Genomic DNA, 9,444 nt, shown 5'->3' on the forward strand with positions numbered 1-9,444 from the left:
GTGCCACACATGCTCAGATCAAATTCCTACATCAAAGCTATTGGCTACTAGCCTGAACGTAGTCCCATCGTAATGAAATTACGTAATCACGTTCCGAACTATCGGATTTTCCAACAACTTTGTCCGACCGTGTGTATGCAACAGTTTCGGACAAGATCCGTCGGACAAAATCCGACGGATTTGGTTGTCGGAATCTCCGACCGTGTGTACAAGGGCTAACAGGCTATGCTCTTTCTAAACAGTATATAAAGCTGAAGACAACAGATATACATGTAAATCAAACTTGTGTAGGGAGATTTGTTTCATCCCTGTGTATCATCTGAGACTGTTCACTTTACTGGTTATAGGAGAGGACACACACACATATACTAGAGCTGCACAATTAATCATCAAGAATCGTTATCGCGATCTTGACTAAAGTGTTTCACGATTCTTTCTATGCAAAGAATTCTCTTTGCTCCTCTAAAGACACAGCCTTCAAAAGAAAGGAAGAGAAAAACCCAGCAGTCTGCCAAGAATCAAAACATTCTTTATCGGTTGAACTTAAGTATAAACATTGTAACAATTTGTCAATAGAATAGACTTTGTGTGTAAGTGAAAAATGTTTAACCACTAAACCTTTTTCTAACATTTGTTGGTTTCAAGTTAAAATATTTTTTTTTTTGCTAGAAAATTACTTAGAACTACCAAACACAATATATTATATATATATATATATATATATATATATATATATATATATATATATATATATATATATATATATATATATATATATACACACACACACACATACATACATATACACACTTTTTTTTTTACTTTAATGAATTTCATAAATAAAAAAAAGAAAAAAAACTAACCGGTAACGTTAGCCAATTTTTTTTTTGTCTAATGTGAAAGATTTTATGTCACGAGAATTGTGAGAGAATTGTAATCTTTTTATTCTAAGCAAAAAATTGTGATTCTCATTTTGGCCAGAATCATGCAGCTCTAATATATACAGAACTTTTTTTTCGGTGGGAATGCAGTTCCTTCACCTCCAGCACTGAATGTATGCAATGCCAAGGGGTGCTGGGTGTGATGGAGGGTCTACTGATGCTGGCTGCATGGTATCTATTGTTCCTGGAGGGGATCTATTTTTGCATGCCAGTCTATTGTTGCTGGTGGAGTATCTTTTGTTACTGGGGGGTCAATTGTGGCTGGAAGAAATCTAAAAATTACTTAGCACTACAAAATACGTGGCTCTATATTCTCTAAAAGGGCAGTACTAGGAGCTGGGTGGGGTTGGAACCAAGGGCAGTGCTCAGAGGTGGGTAGGGACAGGACCAAGGGTGAATGCTCAAAAGTGGGTAAGGGGCGGAGACACAAAGTGACTTAGAAAGGGGGAGTTCCTGCACCTATTCTCTGATAAAAAAAGCACTGTGTGTATACAGTGTATAGTGTTGCATACTAGTCCCTAGACAGGCATGTACTGGCCATCGGGACTACCGGGAGTTTCCCAGTGGGCTGATGGCTCAGTGGGCCACTCTGATGTAAGGGGGCTGGTGATGGGACACTCTGATATAAATGGGCTGCTGATGGGACACTGTGATGTAAGGGGGTGCTGATGGGATACTCTGATGTAAGGGGGCTGCTCATGGGACACTCTGATGTAAGGGGTGCTGATGGGACACTCTGATGTAAGGGGGTGCTGATGGGACACTCAAAATGTAAGTGGGCCGGTCTGGATGAAGTCCAGGGCCAAATTTCTGTCCCAGTCCAGCCCTGTCCCTAGATGTACTTCTTGCACTTATTTTTTTGTTTTAGTGATCCTACCAGCAACACAACTGGGCTTATGAACACCGCAGCTCAAAAAAAAGTCTGCTTTTACAGGCATTTGTGCTTTTATTTCTCTGCCTAAAAGCTTCTGCTTTATTGTGCACTTTTGCACGATTTTATTGAGTTTCTTCTAGCTTCTTTTAGCTTTTTTGAGCATAAGCGTTTTTTTTCACAAACTTTCCCCTCAGCTCATTTTATCCTTTTTTTTTTTTTGTGCATTGTCAAGCTTTTTTGCACTTTTTTGGGGATTTTCCGGCACTTTTCTGCTCGAAAGCTCTTCTCAAAATTACGAGTTTGGTGCAGAGTTTTTACTGCCTGTAAGAGCATATGCCTGTAAACGCCTGAAAACGCCATAGTGTACACTACATGGACACATTGGCTAACATGGGGGGGAGTTTCCAGGCAGAAAAAAATTAGAGCTCAAAAAAACTTAAAAGCCTATAGGAACAGCTTCTTTGAGGTGCAGTGTGCATGAGCTCTTTCAGTCCTAAGAAGAAAAAAACTCACCCACCCTTCTGTATTAAGTTTACAAAAACAATATAGGACCATGGTACCCTGCCCCTTTACCATTTTTCATCGCACAGAAGGTCATGGTGCTATAGTTCTCCGGGATAGATGAGAGCAATGTAATTGATAGCAGTCAACGGAAGTAAAGAGCACAGGATGTTATCAGCTCATTGATTTCTGGAAAGATCAGCAGGTATTTTTTGCACTTATCAAACAGAACAAAATGTCTTTGGAGGTATATTAAAAGACCAATGGGGCCCAAATAAGAGAAATTAGTTGTTTGGGTTTAATACCACTTTAAAATGTAGATAAATCCTTACACAAGCATTTATTATATTGCAGCTAGGGTTGGGCAACAGCCCCCCCCAAAAAAAAAAATCTACAAATTTTTTCTTTTTTTTATAAAAAAAAACTTGATTTACGATTCAAATCGTTTTTTTTTTTACTATTATTATATTAATTAAAGTGCATCAACAAGCAAAATTGCAAAGGCAAACCCTTTCTCGAACTGAAAAGTTAGTGTGCAACAAAGATTGTTAAACATCCAAATTATTTATACTGTATTTGGATTGAGCTAATAAAACAACAAAAAAATGCTGAGGTTACTCTTAAGCCTCATACACACGATAGGACTTTGTACAAACTTTCCCTTGGATTTTTGTACAAAGGGCGTCGGCCCTGAACTTGTATTGCATACACACAGCAGGACTTTTTCAGCCAACTTTCACCAAATCACGTGGTTTTTCTGCTCTTTACCGCCACCTTTGGTCAACTTCTGTATTGTTGTCTGATCTTTTGCATTGGTTCTGAGCATGCCTGTTTGTACTTTGTACAAAAGTCCTATGGTTTTCTGTACACACGATCAGACTTTGCTCCATCGGACTTTTGTTGCCAGAAAGTTTGTCCGTTCGCACAGTCAACAAAAGTCCAATGAAAACCAAAAAAGTTTGTCCGATGGAGCGTGCACATGGTAGGATGTTGCTCCAAAACAGCTAATTTGCATGTTTGTTGTCAAAAAGTCTGATCGTGTGTATGGGCCTTTAGTTGAATCGAACATGTAAACAGCAACACCATTCCCATAAAAAAATGTAATTGCATTTTAAACATTCTTTGCAAGGAAAATATACCCATCGACAACAGCAGGTTGAGACAAGCTTGGTGACAAGTCACAATACCCCCACAAAACAACAAAAAATCCTGTGGTAACTGACTCTAAGCCCCCGTTCACACCTATGCGAAATAGATGTGTGTTTCCCCGCATCTAATTCGCATAGTAGGAGAACGTGACTGGCTCCCTATGGAGCCGGTTCACATATCTCTGGGGCGGCTGCGGAGCGCACTGCAGAAAAAATGCGTGCGTCTTTGGCTCTGTTTCAAGGCCGAATTCAGGCATAGAATCAGCCCTGATTCGTCCCTCAAATGGGGAACAGGGACGCACAGCGCTCCTGTACGTTCCGCAGTGGGTTATAGTGTCAACCCAGGCTTAAGGCCCGTACACACGATCTGACTTTTTGACAACAAACATGCAAATTAGCTGTTTTGAGGCAGCATCCGACCGTGTGTATGCTCCATCGGACAAACTTTTTCGGTTTTCATTGGACTTTTGTTGGCTGTGCGAACAGACAAACTTTTTGACAACATAAGTCCGATGGAACAAAGTCTTAAGCCTCATACACACGATCGGACTTTGTACAAACTTTCCCGTGGACTTTTGTACAAAGGGCGTAGTCCACAAGTTTGTATTGCATACACACGATCGGACTTTTTGACAACAAACACGAATGTAGTGACGTCACAACGTACTGACGACAATTCAAAAGAGGACGTTCAATGACTCCAGCGCCACCTTTGGTCAACTTCTTTATTGTAGTCTAATCTTTTGCATTGGTTCTGAGCATGCGTGTTTGTACAAAAGTCCGATGCTTTTGCGTACACACGATCGGACTTTGCTCCATCGGACTTATGTTGTCAAAAAGTTTGTCTGTTCGCACAGCCAACAAAAGTCAGATGAAAACAGAAAAAGTTTGTCCGATGGAGCGTACACACGGTCGGATGTTGCTCCAAAACAGCTAATTTGCATGTTTGTTGTCAAAAAATCCGACCGTGTGTACGGGCCTTAATCATGTTTACACAAAACCATCGGAATTTTCTACAAAGTACAAACAAGCATGGTCAGAACCAATGCAAAAGATCAGACAACAATACAGAAGCTGACCAAAGGTGGTGCTGGAGTAATTGAATATCCTCTTTTGAACTGTCATCAGTATGTTGAAACATCACTACTTTCGTGTTTGTTGCCTAAAAAGTCCGATCGTGTGTATGTAATACAAACTTATGGCCAATGCCCTTTGTACAAAAGTTCACCGGAAAGTTTGTACAAAGTCCGATCGTGTGTATGGGGCTTAAAGCGGGAGTCCGCGTTTTTTTTTTTTTTTAAAAGCCAGCAGCTACAAATACTGCAGCTGCTGACTTTTAAAATAGTGACACTTACCTGTCCAGCGCGCCCGCGATGTCGGCACCCGAAGCCGATCTCTCGATCGTCTCTCGGGTGCTGCCGCCACCATCTTGGGTATGGGAATCAGGAAGTGGAGCCTTTCGGCCTACTGTACAGGTACCTGCACCCCCCTCCCCTCTGAAAGGTGCCAATTGTGGCGCCGGAGGGGGGGAGGATTCCAATGAGCGGAAGGTCCACTTTAGGGTGGACCTCCGCTTTAAGACTTTCCATACTATCTATAGATTATCTGCAGATTTCTATGGTCAGGTGATAATCAGATGGAAAAAGTGGAACAGATTCTTCCATCTATGCTGAACTGTGTGGATGGAAGAATCTCCCACTGGGACAAGCTTCCATATCTTGCTAGTCGGCCCCGCTGGCTCTCACAATACCTGAACATTCCGATTTGGTGCAGGCATTTTACAAATAAAAAGCAGCTGCATATGTTCAGAAAGAAAGCCTATATGAAGACAATGGTATAATATCATCTTAGTATACTATAGTGATAGTGGGGAAATAGACGGCACGCTGGACAAAGAATACAGGATGCTTTGTAGCACATTGGCTATAGAAGACTGCGTGCTTGCCTTTTTTACTGACATTTTAGAAGAAAATTGGTATATAAGTAATTGAAAAATAATTTATTTACTAAAGTGTTCAAAGCCTAGACAGCCAAGAAGATTCATTGACATTCCTTTGTGCACAATTATTATTAATAATCCAAATGTAAGCTATTTAACTGCTAGGAACTGTTACCATAAATCACAGCTGCGGGCAGGATTATTAAGGTGAGGCCGCGGCTTTGGGCTAGTCCGCGGCGGCCGGGATCGTGGGCGGCTGATTGACAATTCAACTTCTCCCCTGCACACGGTCACACACTGGAGAGGTTGGGGGACACAGGAGGGTCATGTGTGAAGGCAATAATAGGAGGATTAATAGGAGGATTGCGCCGGTGGGGAGCTCAGAGCCTCACACACGGTGCACATGTCTTCTCCCAGTGTCAAGTGCCATTCCGGACACGCCCCCTTCTACGGAAACTCTGAAGGGAAAAAAAAATCTAAAAAAATCGATTTGAACTCACAACTCGATTCAAGATTAAAATCATTTTTTTTTTCCCCCAGCCCTAATTGCAGTTTACTAATTCTTAGATGTGGTGGCTGCATTCATTTTTGTTTTTTAGGCTTTCTTTTATATCACTCGGTGACCCAGCCCCTGACTGCAAGAACTGTCCTTATCTGGGTAAGAGAGACACCACCGCTCTAGGTAGGTCCACAAGACAAAGAGCAGCTCCTCCAGGAACAGAGAGACCTGGGTGCAGGCAACGGCATGCAGACAATGTAGATAATTAGAAGACGGCCTTACTCCAAAACAAATTCAATGCCTTTTATTTGAAGAACAGGAACACATCAAATGAATCACAGCAAAAGTGACAACAGCTGTTCTTATCTGGGGCTAGCCATACACGTGTAGATTTATTTTGTTCTGCACCACAGGCTAATTAGGAGAAATTAATAAATTTTTTCATCCACGCAGAACAATGGAGGCATCTCCCCTGCGCAGTATTGTATTTAGACAGCCATAGCACCTACAGGAATACCCAAACAGTGACTGCATCTGATAGGACGCAGTCACTGTTCGCTCTATACTTTTCCATTTTTTCAATTGTCTTTTGCAGAGCCAGCTGGTCCAGGCAGTTGACAGAGCTAATCCATGAAGTCAGTGGGTCAAGCCAGTGACAAAAGGACTTTCACATGTAAAGACAATGTCAGACAAGCAATTCACCCAGGCAAGGAAACTACTTCTATTAATGGGATTACTTCCTCGCTGACTCAAAACACTTCATAATTTCACTCACTAGCAAGAGTAGAGTGGCGTCTCACTTTTCCAGTTAGCAAGGGAGCAAATCTATAAGAAAAAGTTTGCATTCTAATAGTCATCCTATTGATGGTAAGTTGACGCTAGCAGCAGGATCACTCTCCTAAAATGGCCCTAAAAAATAACAATGGAGCACAGGTTCACACTTATCGAAATTCACGTAAAACTGTAGTCAATGAGAGGGTTGTTCATTCAAAAAGGCAAAGAAAAAATATAATTAATGCGGTTCCACTTTATCACTGTTTGTGTAAGTAGTGGATGACATTTGGGATCAAATGTCATACGCATTGTAAATTTAGTTTTTGGCCTCAGGACAATAAAGGTTCTGAGGGTTAATTATTGTAGGTAGGCCTAACACCAGTCTGGTCTGTTTAAAAGTTCTGCCTGGTCATGTGAACGGTGAGGTGCGCATGACTGGCCAGAACCAAGTCTGGTTGGATTTTTGGGTATCGGCCCTCTCCGAGCCAATCAGCAGGAGTGCCGGGCCCGCTGGGGAGTCTGGGAAGGGGTACTTAAACATGTATGGGCCACGTGTTCAGGGTTCCGGAGTTGTTCGTGAGACCCGTGTGGTCTGTTCTGGTTCCAAGACCGGGGTAGCCCCGTGAGGGGTTCCGATCACGGGGTGTTCAACATCCTGCAACATGTTCCTGTTAGTGGCCCCTGATAGACCTGTCTGGTCTGGGGTAGGGATCCGTCTGTTCCAGAGTCTCGGAACCTGCTGGTCTGAGGTGCAGTAACTGAGGGAGGATTCAAAGTGTCCGGGTGTGCTCTCGGCTTGGAGGGACACCACAGCTCATGGAAGTGACTCTTCGGAGGAGGGCCGGCAAGTGGCATCCTGAGAAGTGCCTGGTTACTGAGTTGGGAAGGACATTGACGAATTCACAATTTTCCAGTACCATAAAGGAAGCGGAAAACGTTCCAGGTACGGTTGGAAAAGGGTTCCTGTATACCCTCAGTTAATTGTTCAAGTTTTGAGTTAACGTGCTGACTGCCATGATCTCTGGCTAGAGATCTGTTCAGCCTTGAAGTGCCCAGCTGCGATTGGCCACTCTCTGGGTGGAAATAGAGACTTTGCTAAACCTGCAGTTCAAGGTGCCTGAGTTCCTCACCCGTGCCCTCTGTTCCCAAAGAGACTGTGTCTGTGAAAGTTCTACTGCAAAATAAACCTTTTTGAAAGGACTTCATCTGTGTCAGTGTACAAATCATTGGGTATCAACCCTGGGAACCCCTAGAAGTGGAAGAGCAGGCAGAGAGAAGGTAACCGGTAAGCCCATTAAGTTAAGGCCGCCCTGCAACAGGTTATGGCCGCTACATACAATAAAATATAAATTCTGGTTGGTTGCGTCACATTGCTGTGCCTGCGTGCATCGCCCTTTGCTTCAGTAAACGGTGTAACAACCACTTAATTAGGCAATACTGATTGTGAAAACATCTGCATCCTGGAAACCAAATGAAAACAAGAATACATTTCTTTACAGAGGAAACTGCGTACCTGAAGGAGAAGCTGAAACTGCTTTCCAGGAAAACAATGCAGAGCAGATGATATGACGATGCTGCTTGTTTAAAGGCTTATGTGCTGCAGGCTGCTGACAGAGAGCAGATGCCGGGATCTATACACACGGAATGAATAAAAAGGGAGTGGGCGGAGTTTAGTCACATACAAAAGAGCATTTTTTATTTTTTTTTAGGCTGCACATTTTCATGCTTAAAGGGAAGAAATCAATGTTATGTTTCAAAGCTGTGATGAAATGCTAATTTCTAAATTACATTTTTTTTCATGTTTCTGAGCTGATAAACTAACTCAGCTGCTGCTATAAAAAAACACAAAAAAAAAGCAAAACTAATATATCACAAACAATAGATAAAATATGACTAAGTGAAACCATAAATCTAAAGCTGAGCTCTGGGATTAAATGTGAAATACACGTGTAGCCTGGTACTGTCACAAAGACATAAGCCGCGTACACACGGGCGGACTGTCTGGCCAACTTAGTCCGTCAGACAATCCGACGGACAGTCCGTCATACTTTCGAATGAACGGACTTGACCACACACACCACTTTTTGAGCGGACTAATACGGCGTACTAAGTCCGCCATACTATCCGCCCTACTTTTGAAATGAACGGACTCGCCCACACACGCGGAGGAAAGTCCGCTCATTTCGAGCGCGTCTCCAGGTAGGCGGGGCCCACGAAGGAGACGTCGCTGACCCCGCCGCCTGGTATGGACTTAAAGGGGAACCCCAACGCCGAAAAAAATCGGCGTGGGGGTCCCCCCCAAGTCCACAACAGACCCTTGTCCGAGCACGCTACCCGGCCGGCCAGGAAAGGGGGGGGAGCGAGCGCCCCCCCCCCTCCTAAACTGTACCAGGCCGCGTGCCCTCAACATGGGGGGTACCTTGGGGAAGGGGGGGCCGCACGGCCCCCCCACCCCAAAGCACCTTGTCCCCATGTTGATGAGGACAAGGGCCTCTTCCCGACAACCCTGGCTGTTGGTTGTCGGGGTCTGCGGGCGGGGGGCTTATCGGAATCCGGGAGCCCCCTTTAATAAGGGGGCCCCCGGATACCGGCTCTCCACCCTATGTGAATGAGTATGGGGTACAATGTACCCCTACCCATTCACCTGTAAAATAAAAGTACCCAAAAAAACACAACACACGAGATAAAATACTTTATTGCACAGCTCCGGGGGTCTTCCGTCTTCGGGGGTCTTCTCGCCGGACTCCTCCGCTATCTTCTTGTAGCTC

At 43.6% G+C, this 9,444-nt stretch overlaps 1 protein-coding gene across 1 annotated transcript in view; it reads right to left on the reverse strand.

Moving 5' to 3' along the window:
- Positions 1 to 8,321, reverse strand: part of LOC143960162 (dihydrofolate reductase-like) — a 70,150-nt gene extending 61,829 nt beyond the window's left edge. The window contains exon 1 of the mRNA XM_077468477.1: positions 8,190 to 8,321. The gene's annotated coding sequence lies outside the window, so the exon portion shown is untranslated. The remainder of the gene's footprint in view (positions 1 to 8,189) is intronic.
- Positions 8,322 to 9,444: the final 1,123 nt, after the last annotated feature.

Source organism: Lithobates pipiens, unplaced genomic scaffold (genome assembly GCF_037356315.1).
Source record: "Lithobates pipiens isolate NorthernLeopardFrog02 unplaced genomic scaffold, aLitPip1_a1.2 Scaffold_8, whole genome shotgun sequence".
NCBI classification, from domain to species: Eukaryota; Metazoa; Chordata; class Amphibia; order Anura; family Ranidae; genus Lithobates; species Lithobates pipiens.